Source organism: Scyliorhinus torazame, chromosome 6, assembly GCF_047496885.1.
Source record: "Scyliorhinus torazame isolate Kashiwa2021f chromosome 6, sScyTor2.1, whole genome shotgun sequence".
NCBI classification, from domain to species: Eukaryota; Metazoa; Chordata; class Chondrichthyes; order Carcharhiniformes; family Scyliorhinidae; genus Scyliorhinus; species Scyliorhinus torazame.
Genome location: NC_092712.1, coordinates 263,825,308 through 263,842,258, shown reverse-complemented (window position 1 = coordinate 263,842,258; position 16,951 = coordinate 263,825,308). Strand labels below are relative to the sequence as shown.

Below are 16,951 nucleotides of genomic sequence, written 5' to 3'. Positions count from 1 at the left end.
CACTGACATTATGGGCTGAATTTTCCAAAGGGTGTTGGGCCTCAATCTTGGGCCCATATGGGGATCTGCAGCCCAACTAAATTACTAATGCTGCTGTTGGTGCAGCTTTCTAAGGTGGTTTCCTCAATGGCTGCTGCCCTGTTAAGGACAGTGCGTTGGTTCCCCAAGCTGAAGACTTAATTAGAGGGCACACAGCACAAGACAGTCAGTAGTTTCACTGGGAGAGGTGGATGTTGCTGAGGCAGACAGGGACTTTAACATGGTGGCATCCTCAGTTACCCGCAGAGGACAGCAAATTCAGTGGTCCAAAGCTGGAAGGAACCTTGGGGTTGATAGGATATTCTTCTGCAGGCGTGGTTTCTGACGACTTTGTGACTTTTCATCCCTGTGGCCCAGCCAATGGGTCACGGAGCGTCCGGTTCAAATGGCTCCCCGACCTTCCACTGTTTGAGACTGCTTGCAAAGAGCTGTCAGGCTTTGTGCTGGGGGAGCAACTTCAACAGCAGGAAAATGCCAGTGCCATCGCTAAGTAGCTCTTAAGTAGAGTTTTAAATACCCCAATTGGCTGCTGCCTCTGTGGAGAGGGAAGCTAACCCTGTTCCCAGCCCTCCCATAGGAGAGTCCCTGAAGCGGACAATGCTTTGGGAAGACATGAGACATCCTAATCCGTCTCCCCCTATCTTCAGCCTCCCCATGCTTCCACTGCTTCTTCCCAGGGCGACATAAATTCAGCTCTATGGCCAACCCATGCAAACAGGGCTTATTTTAGAAAGCCTTTAAAAATGAATTGAGTTTAAATCAGAGAATCATAGAATTTACAGCGCAGAAGGAGGCCATTCGGCCAATCGAGTCTGCACCGGCCCTTACAAAGAGCACCTTACCGAAGCCCACACATCTACACTATCCCCGTAACCCAGCAACCCCCACTTAACATTTCTTTGACACTAAGGGCAATTTAGCATGGCCAATCCACCTAACCCGCACATCTTTGGACTGTGGGAGGAAACCGGAGCACCCGGAGGAAACCCACGCAGACACGGGGAGAACGTGCAGACTCCGCGCAGACAGTGACCCAAGCCGGGAATAGAACCTGGGACCCTGGAGCTGTGAAGCAACTGTGCTACCCACTATGCTACCGTGCTGCACTTACTGTGCTAAGTGTTATTGCAGCTAGGTCAATGGAAGATTTCCAAAGTGAGATTGATGATAGAGGTTTGTTAGCCAAGGACATTAAGTGGTATGGAACAAAGGAGAATAAATGGAGTTAAGATACGCTTCAACCATGATCTAATTGAATGGTAGAACAGACACAGAATGAATAACTTACTTGTGTTCCTATGTTACTAATTACTCCATGGCTGCTCCTTTTTATCAGTCTGCCATGTATTGTATCTTTTTATTCAGTTTAAACAGATGATTAATATATTGTAGCTCATAATGGTTGCTTTATGTACTGTTTTAATAAGGTATGATTTCCTGAGTTCACACTATAGTGCAAACTTTGCCAGTCAGCTACAGATATCAGGAAATTGTAAATGGCTGCTTATCATTTTCCACTGTGAACTGCGAATGAATGAAGTTCCCCATCAAACATGCTAACTGGAAATATGATCCAGCTCCTGCTTTTTATAACATGTATATATTTGAATGTTTAAAGATGAAAGATCCCAAGGAAATATTTTGAAGAAGAACCGGTAATTTCTCTCTAGTGACCTGGCCACTATTTATCTGTTAACCAATATCATTAAAAAAGATTATCTGATCATTAGCATGTTGTTTATCACAATTTGATTCACTAGCAAGGCAAGGGAATGCACAATGAATGGTAGCATGCTTTATTAGCCGAGGCATAAAATATAAGAGCAGGAGGTTATAATGGAGCTGTATAAAACGCTCGTTGGGCCATAACTTGTGTACTGAGTGCAGCTCTGGTCGCCACACTATAGGGACGATGTGATTGCATTAGAAAGTTTGCAGAGGAGGTTCACCAGGATGTTGCCTGGGATGGAATGTTTCAGCTATGAAGAAAGGCTGGATAGGCTGAGGTTGCCTTTCTTAGAGCAGAGAAGGCTGAGGGGGGACCTGCTTGAGGTGTACAAAATTAAGAGGGACATGGATAGGGTTAGGTGTAGAAGAAACATTTTCTCCTTAGCAGAGGGGCCAATGACCAGGGGGTCAGAGATTTACGGTAAGGGACAGGAGATTTGGAAGGGATTTGAGGAGAGCCTTTTCACCCAGAGGGTGGCTGGAATCTGGAACTCATTGCCTGAAAGGTAGTAGAGGTGAGAACCCTCACAACATTTAAGAAGCATTTTGATGAGTACTTGAAACACCATGGCATGCAAGGCTACAGGCCAAGTGCTGGAAAATGGGATTAGAATAGACAGGTGCATGATGGCCAGCACAGACACGATGGGCCGAGGGGCCTCATTCTGTGCTGTAAAATTCTATGATTCTATTGTTGTTTGTGGGAGCTGGCTGTGTACAAATTGATTGCCATGTTTCCAATATCAACAATGGTCACACTTCAAAAGCTCTTCATTGGTTTGGTTAGCACTTTTGCTTCACAGCATCAGGGACCTGGGTTTGATTCCCGGCTTGGGTCACTGTCTGTGCGAAGTCTACATGTTCCCCCCGTGTCTGCGTGGATTTCCTCCGGGTGCTCCGGTTTCGTCCCACAAGCCCCGAAAGACGTACTTGTTGGGTGAATTGGACATTCTGAATTCTCCCTCAGTGTACCCGAACAGGCGCTGGAATGTGGCGACTCGGGGATTTTCATAGTAACTTCATTGCAGTGTTAATGTAAGCCTACTTGTGACACCAATAAAGATTATTATTATTGTAAAATGCTTTGGGATGTCCCTAGGAGGAGAACATTTGGGAGATCATCATTATGGCATGAAAATAATGTACCACCCCTTCACACCTGCCAGTTGTCAGGATTTTTCAAGTCTCTGTGCTCTTTTTAAAGGTACCTCTATTAATGCAAGTTTTTTCCTTCTTTCTTTTTCTCTGGTGTAGAGCAGGGTTGAGGTCCGGTGATAATTGGACAAGAGCGTCTGATTCAGTTCCCAATTCGAAATCATACATTCCGTCTTATATTTCCATGATAAATTCCTAGGGCCATGTTTATACTGGAAACTGAAAGGATAACTTTGTCATGCTGTAATTAAACTGTTCCGCAATGCAGCACTTCGGAGAGGGTGTAATTCCAGCATGACAAGTTTACATAAGCAGGGCCCATTATAATTATAGACATGGGGATTTACAATGAGAGAGGTTGATAGGAAGCGTGTGATGACCTATGAATTTTAATATATTATGACATAATTAATTACTCATAATCTAGCAGGTTTTTCAAAACGCAATGTAGCTTTTTTGATTTAAGTAGAAGCTAATCCTGGGAATGTTTTGGAAACTTGACGATGGAGCATGGTTTGTCTCGGTAAATCCCTGCCGTCCAGAAATACTGGACTAATACATGATACATTGTTGGAGCAAATGTTGGGAGAGGACGGTGACTCAAGAGACATATTTTGTGGCAAAAGAGTAAAGAACTGAAAAACAGCTTCAATTATTGATGAGCTGGTTTGCATTGTGGACCTTTTGATGAGATTAGTTAGAGGATGTTGGCACATATGCTCAGACTTGAAAGAATCAACCCACACTGGGCAGTAACTGGCACATTTACCCTGTTATGTTGCTGCTTAAGCCACTTTGGTGAAATATTCAGATTGAATTACTGCTGTCAGTTCATTCATCTATCAAACTAATAGAGTTCAGCAGTCGTAACAGTTAAGTTCCTGAGAAAAGACTGTAATTCTATAGCCTGGCAGGTATCTTACCATTTTTACAGTTTATACCGATGATTAATATATTGTAACTCATAATAGATTGCTTTTATGGAATGCTTTATTAAGACATGATTTTCCATGTTCACACTATACGGTGGATTGTAATCATGTAATTCTACCTTTGGTCATCTTTCCTGATATCTCTATGTGGATTGATGTCTAATTTTGCCTGACAAAACTCCCATGAAGTAGCTTTGGATACTTCATTACGTTGTGATGAACAAATTGGGATACATATTGGGCGGGATTCTCCAATAATGGGGCTATGTCCCCACGCCAGTGTGAAAACTGCCGCCAACCACTCCGGTGTCAATGACCCCCGAAAGTGAGGAATTCTCCACTTTCTCGGGGGCTAGGTTGATGCCGGAGTGGTTCCCGCAGCTCCAGCTGGCACCGAAGGCGTATTTTCACGCATGCGCAGAACAGCCGCCGTATTTCCGTGCATGCGCATGGAAATGAAGGGGGTTCCCTTCTCCGTGCCGGCCACCGGACTATATGGAGGAGGCCTACAGGGGCCCAGCGCAGAGGAAAGAAGGCCCCCGTGGAACCAGCCCGCCCGCTGATCGATAGGCCCCAATCACGGGCCAGGCCACTGTGGGCCCCCCCCCCCCCCCCCCCGCCCACGGGCCAGGCTCCCGACCGGCGTGGCGGGAATCCCGCCGGAGCCCAAAAAATGGCGGCGGAGAATAGGGAAGCCGGCGTCAGGTAGGCGGGGTGGGATTCACGCCTCCCACCGGGGATTCTCCGACCCAGCACCGGGTCGGAGAATCCCACCCATTGTCTGTTCCAGTAATATTTTTTTTAAATAAAGGTTTCACACTCAGGCAGGTGTTGTGTCGGACTTCCGGTGATGGCCATGGAGTAAGTGGGCACACATTTCGCAGTACCCGCTCGGGGCAGTTTTTTGCCCCTTTGCCCCATGTACTGGGTGGATGCTTTGGTGGAAAAATGTGTAGAGATGGTGGCAGTGGATGGATTTGTGGATCAGAAGTAGGTTGAGCAGGAAGGAGCTGTAGCAGCAAGAAAACCTTTGTGCGCCACAGATGAAGATGGCGGAGGGTAAAAGGTCAGATCCACCAGCCCGATGGTCAACAGAGCAGCTAGTAGTCTTCCTGAATGAGAAGTTTAGCCAGCAGAGGAGGGAGGCTCAGGAAGGCCTGGTGATGGTGGTAGACCCGCTGAAAGCAGGAATCGACCGGGTGGAGCAGAGGTTGGAGACCCAGAGCCAGGCCATCCAGAAGGTGGAGGAGGTAGAGGAGATTGACTAGGTTAATCCCAGAATTCAGGGGGTTGGATTACGATGAGAGATTGAGTAGACTGGGACTGTACCCATTGGAATTTAGAAGGATACCCGGGGGGGGGGGATCTTATAGAAACATGTAAAATTATGAAGGGAATAGATAGGATAGGTGCGGGCAGGTTGTTTCCACTGGCGGGTGAAAGCAGAACTAGGGGGCATAGCCTCAAAATAAGGAGAAATAGATTTAGGACTGAGCTTAGTGACTGATAGAAATGAGGCTATGACAGGTGAGGACCTTGAGAGGATTGTTATAACTAAGGAGGTAGTGATGGGCAAGCTAATGGGGCTAAAGGTAGACAAGTCTCCTGGCCCTGATGGAATGCATCCCAGAGTGCTAAAAGAGATGGCTAGGGAAATTCCAAATGCACTAGTGATAATTTACCAAAATTCACTAGACTCTGGGGTGGTCCCGACGGATTGGAAATTAGCAAACGTGACACCACTGTTTAAAAAAGGAGGTAGGCAGAAAGCGGGTAATTATAGGCCAGTGAGCTTAACTTTGGTAGTAGGGAAGATGCTGGAATCTATCATCAAGGAAGAAATAGCGCGGCATCTGGATGGAAATTGTCCCATTGGGCAGACGCAGCATGGGTTCATAAAGGGCAGGTCGTGCCTAACTAATTTAGTGGAATTTTTTGAGGAAATAACCAGTGCGTTAGATAACGGGGAGCCAATGGATGTGGTATATCTGGATTTCCAGAAAACCTTTGACAAGGTGCCACACAAAAGGTTACTACATAAGATAAAGATGCATGGCATTAAGGGTAAAGTTGTAGCATGGATAGAGGATTGGTTAATTAATAGAAAGCAAAGAGTGGGGATTAATGGGCATTTCTCTGGTTGGCAATCAATAGCTAGTGGTGTCCCTCAGGGATCAGTGTTGGGCCCACAATTGTTCACAATTTACATAGATGATTTGGAGTTGGGGACCAAGGGCAATGTGTCCAAATTTGCAGACGACACTAAGATGAGTGGTAAAGCAAAAAGTGCAGAGGATACTGGAAGTCTGCAGAGGGATTTGGATAGGCTAAGTGAATGGGCTAGGGTCTGGCAGATGGAATACAATGTTGACAAATGTGAGGCTATCCATTTTGGTAGGAATAACAGCAGAAGGGATTATTATTTAAATGATAAAATATTAAAACATGCTGCTGTGCAGAGAGACCTGGGTGTGCTAGTGCATGAGTCGCAAAAAGTTGGTTTACAGGTGGAACAGGTGATTAAGAAGGTGAATGGAATTTTGTCCTTCATTGCTAGAGGGATGGAGTTTAAGACTAGGGTGGTTATGCTACAATTGTATAAGGTGTTCGTGAGGCCACACCTGGAGTATTGTATTCAGTTTTGATCTGCTTACTTGAGAAAGTACGTACTGGCACTGGAGGGTGTGCAGAGGAGGTTCACTAGGTTAATCCCAGAGTTGAAGGGGTTGGATTACGAGGAGAGGTTGAGTAGACTGGGACTGTACTCGTTGGAATTTAGAAGGATGAGGGGGGATCTTATAGAAACATATAAGATTATGAAGGGAATAGATAGGATAGATGCGGGCAGGCTGTTTCCACTGGCGGGTGAAAGCAGAGCTAGGGGGCTTAGCCTCAAAATAAGAGGAAGTAGATTTAGGACTGAGTTTAGGAGAAACTTCTTCACCCAAAGGGTTGTGAATCTATGGAATTCCTTGCCCAGTGAAGCAGTAGAGGCTCCTTCATGAAATGTTTTTCAGATAAAGATAGATAGTTTTTTGAAGAATAAAGGAATAAAGGGTTTTGGTGTTCGGGTGGGAATGTGGAGCTGAGTCCACAAAAGATCAGCCATGATCTCATTGAAAGGCGGAGCAGGCTCGAAGGGCCAGATGGCCTACTCCTGCTCTTAGTTCTTATGTTCTTATGAGGAGGTAGGGAAGCACAAAGAGCAGCTGAACTCATTGGCAGTCGAGATAGGGGTGATGCAGAAGACCCAGAAGCGGCCAAAGGAGAAGGTAGAGGACCTGGAGAACCGCTCCCGGAGACAAAATCTAAGAATTGTTGTGATGCCAGAGGGCATCGCAAGAGTGAACGTTTGCTCACACGTGGCCAAAATGTTGGAGCAGCTGATGGGGGAGGGGGCCTTCGACCGGCCCCTGGAGATTGACCATGAGGATGAGGAAGCCGCAGGCAAACGAGCTGCTGAGGGCGATGGTGGTGAGGCTCCATCAGTTCCTAGATAAAGAGAACGTCTTGCGGTGGGCCAGGCAGATGAGGAGGTGTACCTGGGACGGTAATGAGCTCCGGGTGTACCAAGACCTTGGTGCGGAATTGGCTAAGAGGAGAGCCGAATTCAACCGAGTCAAGGCTGCCTCTTCAAGAAGGGGCTAAAGTTTGGGATGCTGTACCCGGCCCGCCTCTGGGTGACTTACAACAGCCACGAGCATTAATTTGAGACACCAGAGGAGGCAATGGAGCTTTTGAGAGATAATGAACTGACAGGAGAGGGAGGGCATTGAACTTTCGAGGAAATGTGAAGAGATGTTGATTCTCTGTGCCTTTTTGTTCTGTTGTTTTTAAGGTAGTGGTTATGGGAGAATTTCTCTTCTTTGAGGTTTGTGTGGGCTTGTGTGGTGGGATGCTGGAGGGTGAGTGCACCTTTTTCTTACTTTATGGTTGCTTGCACTATGGAAGTGTGCGAGGGGGGGAGAGGGGAATCAGTGGGGGGGGGTAGGATGTTTGGCTAGCTGGGTGGGCTAGTTAACGAGAGCCTGGGGGAGTTATGGTGATAGATAGATGGGATTGGTGTTTTGTTTAGGAGAGGGGGGGTGGAGGAATGCTGACAAAGGTGAGGCTGCTGCTGCGTAGTGGGGAAGGCGTTGGTGGACACCTGAGGGCTGGCCTGGAGCGTTGTGTTACACTTCCGGGGGCTGGCCCAAGAAGTGATATGGTTGATCGGCAGGGGAGGGGGGAGTGCGGTGCACCCCGACGCGATTGGTCACATGGAATGTGAGGGGGGTGAATAGGCGTGTTCGCGCACCTGGGAAGCTTGAAGGTGGACTTGGCCTTTTTGCAAGAAACGCATTTGAAGATCGGGGACCAGGCTAGGCTAAGGAAAGGGTGGATAGGGCAAGTCTTCCATTCAGGGTTAGATGTGAAGACGCGAGGGTAGCAGTGCAGATAAACAAGCGGGTAGCATTTGAGGTGGGGAATATAGTGGCAGATTTGGGGCGAAGATTCGTGATGGTGAGTGAGACATTGGAAGAGATGCCAGCGGTCTTGATGAACGTTTACACTCCAAATTGGGAGGATGCTGAATTCTGTGTGTTGGGGAAGATCTCGGACCTGGTCTCGCACAAGTTGATTATGGGGGGTGGGAGGGAGGAGGGGAGGGGGGGGGGGGGGAGAGACCTTTAATACGGTCATAGAGCTAGGGTTGGACAGGTCAAGTTCACGATCGGGGAGGGTGACGAAGGAGCTGAAGGGGTTCATGGAGCACATGGGGGGGGGGGGTGGTAGACCTGTGAAGGTCTGGGAGGCCGAGGGCGAAGGAATATTTGTACTTCTCTCATGTGCACAGGGTGTACTCGCGGATCGATTACTTTGTGGTGGTTAAGACTCTGCTGGCGGGGGTGGTCGACTCGGGGTATTTGGCGATTGTGGTCTCTGACCTCGCACCGCACAGGGTGAACTTGCAAGTGGACGGGGGCGAGGGGTGGGATGGTCAGCGCCTGCAGTGGAGATTGGATGTGGGGTTATTAAGGATGAGGAGATGTGTGAAGCGGATGAGGGCTGCCTTTCGGAGGTATGCGGAGCTGAATGACTCGGGTGAGGTTTCAGTCGGCACGCTATGGGAGGCCCTTAAGGCAGTGGCCAGAGTAGAGATTATATCAATCCGGGCATGTAGGGATAGGACAGAGCAGGCAGAGATGCTGGTGACAAGATTCTGCGGGTGGACAGGAGATACTCGGAGGCCCCAGAGGCAGGGTTGTTGAAGGAGCGACAGATGCTCCAGATGGAGTTTGGGTTGGTGTCCACTAGGAAGACAGTGGAGCTACATAGAACATAGGACAAACAGTGCTGAAGGAGGCCATTCGGCCCATCGAGTCTGCACCGACCCACTTTAAGCAGTCACTTCCATCCTATCCCTGTAACCCAATAACCCCTCCTAAACTTTTTAGGCACTAAGGGCAATTTAGCATGCCCAATCCACCTAACCTGCACGTCTTCAGAAGGCGGTCACTCAGTCCATCGAGTCCGCACTGACCCTTCGAATGACCACCCTATCTATGCCAAATCCTCCACCCTATTCCTGAAACCCTACCCTTGGGGCCAATTTAGCATGGAAAAACCATCTAACCTGCACATCTTTGGACTGTGGGAGGAAACCGGAGCACCCAGAGGAAACTCACGCAGACACAGGGGAGAAAGTACAAACTCTACACAGACAGTGACCCAAGGTCTGAATCGAATCAAGGTCCCTGGAGCTGTGAGGCAACAGTGTTAACCACTGTGCCACTATGCCACCTCAGTTGTGTCAAATTTTGAGGAAGTGGCGCTTTTTAGATTTCTGTCAACTTTTTTGACTCCTTACACAAGCCACCTTTATCGAAAATGTGAACCAGGTAGTTTATGGGTATGTTGAAAATTCACACAAATCATTTTTAAAAATATATATATATTAAAGTTTTCAACACAATTTTTCTCCCTTACAAACAATAACCCCCCACCCCCGTAACAAAAAAAAAGAAACGAGAAATCGCGCGGAGCAAGATATATACATGGCAAAATAGTATATTTACATAGCTTTGTACACTGGCTCTCTCCCGTACGTGCCAGTTTCCCCGACTCTTCATGTTATCTCTTGCTCCTCCAGACCCCCAGGCAGCTCCCCCTCCTCCCCCTCCCCGGACGTCCCCTCCCTCCCCCCCAGGTTGCTGCTGCTGCTGACCGACCTTCCTCTAGCGCTCCACGAGATAGTCTAGGAACGGTTGCACCGCCTGTAGAACCCCTGCTCAGACCCTCTCAAGGCGAAATTAATCCTCTCCAACTTTATGAACCCAGCCATATCGTTTATCCAGGCACAAATCTTTTTTAACTTGGAGATAATGGTTTTGTAGACCTTTGAGAGTACCTTCCAGGTTCTGAAGGTACTCTTGTTCACTTGAACTGGTGATGAGAATATCATCTACGTAACATTGCACCGCATTTAGCCCACTCATAAAGAGCAGGAGCAAGTGTTATTCCAAATGGAAGTCTCCTGTAATGGAACAAACCTTTGTGCATCATGATAGTGAGTAGTGATTGTCCTTTGGCAGCCACATTCATTTGTAAATAAGCCTGTGATAGATCAATTATACTGAATTTCTGCCCTCCAGAAAGTCCAGCAAACAAGCCTTCAGTCAGCGACAGTGGATAGTGATCTGCATAAATACCAGGTTTATAGTTGTTTTAAAATCTCCACGTATCCTTACTGAGTCATTGTGTTTTAGTACAGGAACTACGGGTGTAGCCCAATCACTCATAGTAACTGGTTCAATTAGTGCTGTATGGACTAGTCTTTCTAGTTCTTCATCGCCTCTTGCCTTGATGGTGTATGGTACGGTTCTAGATTTGCGACATTTCAATGTACTGTTTGGCTTAATTTTGAGTTGAACTTCAACTCCTGTCATTGAGCCCAGTGAGTCTTCAAACACCTTTTTTTATACTTTTCCAGCAGTTGTTGTAGGACTTTCTTTGAATCCACCAGTTGATTCACCACACCCCAGTTGAATTTAATTTTTCCCAACCATGATCTACCAAATAAGGCAGGAAACTTTCCATGTATAACGTGGAGAGGTAACTCTGCTGTTTGTACATTTATTTCTACTTTTACCATAACGTATCCTTTTAGTGGTATACCTCTTCCGTATATGGCCTTAGGATAACATTCAATGGTTTTAATGGCAGATGCTTTAATTTTTGATTATGGGTTATCTCAGGTATCAATGATATACAGCACCCATATCCACTTTCATTTTGACTTGATTAGCATCAATTTTGGGAATATCCAGAAATGTTGTTGATTGTCCTGTACCGTCAAGACCCCTAGTTTCAGCTTTTGAACTTGTTCTGGTACGTCGTATCCTGAGGGGCCTTGAACTCTGTCTATTATCTTAAATACTCAAATAGTAAGTTTATATGTGTTCTTTTTCCTACACATCTTCGGTGTTGGTGAAGCTTGCCATGCCCAGCATGCTTTGGCTATATGGTCCTTTTTGCCTCAGTTCTTGCACTTATTTTTCTCTTCCAGCATTTCCCCTGCTGAGTGTCCAACCTGTATAAATTGATGATCTGGTTGCACCCTTGCAGACTTGTTTCTAATGGTCTCCAGCTTGTGGATCTTTGCTCCAGCTCCTATTTGTGAAACCTCTTTTGTTGCTAGCAACATAGACGTGCAACTTCCACAGCAGCTTTGAGAGTTAAGTCGCTTAAGCAGCTTCCTCTGAATAGTTTCATTGTGGAATCCACATACCAGCCTATCATGAAGGGTGTCATCTAGTATTGCACCAAACTCGCAGTATTTTGCTAACCTTCGTAAGACCGCCACGAATTGTAAAATGTTTTCACCTTCTTCCTGACTACAGTGAGGGAAACAAAATCTTTCTGCAATTAGAAGCAATCTTGGGGAGAACCTCCCTTCTAGAATCTTTATCAATTAATTGTAGGTCTTATCTCCCGGCTTTACTGGCTGTATTAAATTTTGCATTAGCATGAAGTTTTACACCTTCCAAACTGGGAAATATCACACGCTTTATGCCTCCGATGTTGGATTCACTCTGAGATGAAGTTGGAATCTCTCTTCATAGAATCATAGAATTTACAGTGCAGAAGGAGGCCATTCGGCCCATCGAGCCTGCACCAGCGCTTGGAAAGAGCACCCCACCCAAGCCCACACCTTCACCCTATCCCCGTAACCCCACCTAACATTTTTAGGACACTAGGGGAAATTTAGCATAGCCAATCCACCTAACCTGCACATCTTTGGACTCTGGGAGGAAACTGAGGAAACCACGCAGACACGGGAAGAACGTGCAGACTCCCCACAGACAGTGACCCTAGCCGGGAATCGAACCTGGGACCCTCGAGCTGTGAAGCAACTGTGCTAACCACTGTGCCTCCGTGTCACTTCATACGTGTTCCAAGTCTCACAGTCTCCGTCAAATGCATTACTGCCGCCCATTTTCCTCACCATTCCGGATATCGGCTCCCCGGGTCTATATTTCAACCAACCTTCCTCCTTCCCCTTTTCTTTTTTATGTATGGAACAAGAGGTCTCCTGATTCACAATGCAAAATTTTGCCTGGACTGTGATTGTCTAATCCGAGTAATAACATGTACAGAATTGGAAGACTTTTGAATCTCCGTTCTAGCAGCCCATTTCACTTTGCTATATGCATGTCCCTGCAATCTTGAATTTAACCAACAGCTTCCAGCAGCAAACATATTTTTGAAACGGTTGTTGTGCTTACTCAAGGTTGTGCAATGTATTTTTTAATTCTTCTGCATTGCCGGCTTTTCCTTCGACCGACGTGCGAATCCAGTCCTGAGAATCTTCTCTTCCGCTCTCATTGCTGTCTCCATTTTCCTTGTCAATGATTTTTTTTGTCAACCTCGGCAGGTTTTTATTGCCTCAATTCTCGGCGCCAGGTTTCTCTTTTGTTACATTCTCAATGTGCCGCAACGAGAAAAGATATAGAGGTGCCACACACCTGGATTTCTTCCAAACACGATACGAGGTTTATTAGGAGACATTTCTCATATAATCGAAGATGGAAAATTGAAGCCCGCGCAAAACACTCTGTTGACGTCACTACAGATCACGTGACGTTCCACCAGCAGGGGTGTATTCTTTAATACATAACAGTCAGGCAGCACCTTTGAAGAAATAAATAAAGTGAAGTTAATATCAGTGTTATTTTGTCAGAACTGGAAAATGTTGCCAAACGAAGCTCAGAACAACCCCATTAAACATCATTTTAATTCATGAATCTGGTGCCTCTTGCCAGAAAAAATCTTCACAATCTCATGTGGCTACCTAGATGATAGTCCAACCTATTTCAAGTTTTAAAAGTACAGAATTTGGGATACAATCGAGGATTTTGTAACACTGCAATGTAAAATTGATTGAAATGAAAAAAAAGAGATGAATTCTAAGCATGAGACCAAAGACTGCCCTGAACTCGCTGTGTGGGGATTTCAATGTTTGCTACAAATGCCTCCAGGATATGTAGCTTGGAGTAACCATCACTATCAGATACTTGGCAGGTCTGAGGACCACTGCACTGCGACATGCTGCACCATGCTGCAGTCATTCAAAGCTGCTCAGGGCACCCATCCAGCTGGCTGCAACCAAAGTAACTGGCAATCCCCCCTGAAGGATGGCAATCATTCTCCAAGATGTGAAATATGGAGAGTTTATCTAGTTCAGATGTTCTCTCAGAGTAGCTAGCACAATGTTGCTGAATCCATCCAGGTATTTCCTTGGTGATGCTTTCTAAGTAATTGTATCAGTGTGGGAGTCATGCCTGTGAGTTCGTCTTATTGGGTTGTACTTCATTCATAATGGACCAGATTGCAGTCAGCCCGCAGTTGAGCATCCCGCAATAACTATGGCTAATGCTGAAGGTAATTAAGGGGTGGGATTCTCCTGCTGTGTGGCACCCCCTCGCCGGCAGCAGAATCCTCCATCCTGGCTGCCGGCCAATGGGGTGTCCCAATGTGGGCTCCCCACACGCCGTTGAGAAATCCAGCGACATGAGTGCGCTGCCAGCAAAGTGGAGGATACCGCTGACGGAGAATCCAGCCCAAGTTATTTATGAAAAATAATGGCCGGAGTTCTCCAGATTCTCCTGATCCGTTGAGTATTTCTCGATGCTCTGCAGGATTCTCTTTTACCGCTACCAGCACCCCCCCCTGCCCATGGGCTTCCCAGCAACATGGGGTGGCTTCAATGGGAAACTCCATTAACAAATGGCGGGAAGATAGAATCTCGCCACTGGCAAACAGCGCATCGCTGAGAAACATGCAGCTGAGGGTCCGGAGAATCCTGCTCCATGGAAGATGTCCATTGACCGCCAGACCTGTTCCTCCACATGTCCCGAGGCCAGCAATGCTTACAACTTAAAATTCATCCACATAACTTGACTTTTTGCAACCTAAATTCTCTTGTTTGTGCTGATGATACCAGGTTACCATAATTCCCGTATGGGAGCTTGTGATCTGTGCATTGTGCCGTTTCTACTTCAATCCCAAATGACCTAGACTCCTCTGTGGAAAGCAGTAAGACACACAACCTCATTGACAGATATTTTTAATAAAATGCATGCTTATGTTTCTGAACTTAATCACATAATGAAGAATAAACATGCACTGAGGGCATATCTTCCTTTGTTCAGTAAAGTGACTGAAAACATCAATGTGAGTAAAAGGGACAGATGTACAAATTCACATCCCCATCACAGACCTCCAAATCCCAGGAGAGATCAAGCACACACAGCATATGACTTTCTACCCATTAAAATTAATGTGGGAGAGTCCTGCAGAGCATCGTGCCCTCACAGAATGTGAAGCACTCTGTATCAGGGACAGCAATTCACAAAGTCTACCTCACAAAACACAGAAATCTATTTATGTCCACACTGACCTTTCTCCTTCTTCGCTATCCCAGCTTTTCTGTGCTCTTTTTTAAACAGTTCACAAAAGTATGAAATTAAAATTGAAAATACTAGAAATACTCAACGGATCAGGCAGAAGCTGTGGATAGAGAAATAGAGTTAATATTAGGTCTTTTTTGAGGGCAGCACGGTGGTGCAGTGGTTAGCATTCCTCACAGCGCCGAGGTCCCAGGTTCGATCCCAGCCCTGGATCACTGTCCGTGTGGAGTTTACACATTCTCCCCGAGTCTGCATGTGTTTTGCCCCCACAACCCAAAGATGTGCAGGGTACGTGGATTGGCCACGCTAAATTGCCCCTTAATTGGAAAAAATTAATTGGGTACTTTAAATTGATATTTTAAAAAAATTAGGCCTTATTTTAACACATTCAAATGCAGAGCTAAAATCAAGCCCAATGTTTCAAGTCAATGACCTTTCACCATAGCCGGCACAAAAAAAAGTATTTTACTGTACGTTTTGGGATGACAAATTTGGTTTGGTTAGATTTCAGATGTGAAGATTCCCAATTCACAAACCCACTGTAACAACAACAATTATAGCGCCTTTAAGGTAGTAAAAAACAGGGGCTGGATTCTCCGGTCCACGACGCCAAAATTGTGTTCGGTGATGGGGCGGAGAATCCATTTTGATGCCCATATCGGTAGCGGCGCCGGTTTTTGAATTCTCCACCCATTGAAAAGCGGCGTACTCTAGGAGTTTGCCGCGCCGATTCTCCAATGGCCTGAGTCCCGCCCTGCGATGCTCCGTCCCCGACAGGCCGACGGCGTGGGTTACATGTGCTCACACCATTCGGGCGGTCCGGGCCGTGTGAGTGGCTGAAGGGGGGCACTACTTTAGCGGTCCAGGTCCGCAGGATGAGTCCGCCATGGAGCACGGCGCGACCACTGCAGGCCGCCGCCATGGGCGGCTTCGGAACTGGAAGTGCTAAGTGCCATATTGGCAGCGAGAGCTGAGGGCTCTACGCTGCCTCCCTGCTAGCCCCCAGCAAAACGGAGAATCGGTGGCCGTTTTGCACCAGCTTTCCTGGCGGAAAAGTCCACTGTTTTCACACCGGCTTGGGGACTTAGTCTCCAAAACGGAGAATCCAGCCCCAGGTCTCTACACAGGTGAGTTATCAGAGAACATTTGATACCAATCTACTTATAGAGATATTAGGAGAGGTGACCGAAAGCTTGTTCAGAGAAGTAGATTTTAAGGAAGGTAAGAAAAACATTGATAGGTAATTTAAGGTTTATCGTAAATAAATTCACCATTGGTCCCAGATGACCATAGGCTGCTTTCCCCTTTGAGAGGGAAAGCTGACAGGTGGTGCTTTAACCTGAGGATCACCAAGGTTGAGAAGGCCTTCATGAATATCCTCAGCCGGTACGGGAATTGAACCCACGCTGTTGTCCTCTCGCTTTGCATCACAAACCAGCTGTCCAGCAAACTGAGCTTGTCAGAGAGACTGAGCATTAGAGAGGCTGATCTAATGCTTAAGGCATGAGCATCTGAAGGCACAAGCTAGAATTTTGTAGCCAGGATAGGGGCCCCAACGATTGGCTTGGAAACCAGGGGTAACCCTGTCTCAGCTGTTTTTGAGACCCCTGCCCAATTCCCCCTACTTCTTGCCACAATTTTCAGCCATTTAGCAACTAATTAGGTAACATCGGTGTTCCCATCCTTATAAAGAACAGGCACCAACCTCGAGCGCCGCTGGCCAATTGGAGTGCTGTTTGATCAGCAGTCTCAGCAGCGCCATTGGGAGTGGTGGCCACTGTTGGGACTTCACCTATCAAAGAAGATCCCATGGGCAAGTGCTGCCTTCTGAACCAGTAGGTGGGATCTAGGGATGTTGGGGTTATTAAGGAAGCTCCTGCTGAGAGAGGGGAAAAGTTGCTGTGGGGGGTGTGTAGCCATTGCTCTCTGCAGGTCACAATGCCCGATTCGGAGAATCCTCCTGCACAGGAGGAAGACTGCCGGGATTCAGCAGTCTCCCCACGTGGTGGAGAGTCCATCCGGCACTGATAAAATGCCAGAAGAGTTGAGAAGAGGCCCTTAATTGGCCACTTAAGTGGCTCAATTGGCCTTTCTGCTGGATGGCCATTTGCCTCCATCCTCGTCGTTAGTAAAGTATAATGGCAA

At 46.8% G+C, this 16,951-nt stretch overlaps 1 protein-coding gene across 4 annotated transcripts in view; it reads left to right on the top strand.

The window, feature by feature from the left end:
- Positions 1-16,951, top strand: part of ripor2 (RHO family interacting cell polarization regulator 2) — a 399,549-nt gene that overhangs the window by 132,361 nt on the left and 250,237 nt on the right. The window lies entirely within an intron of this gene.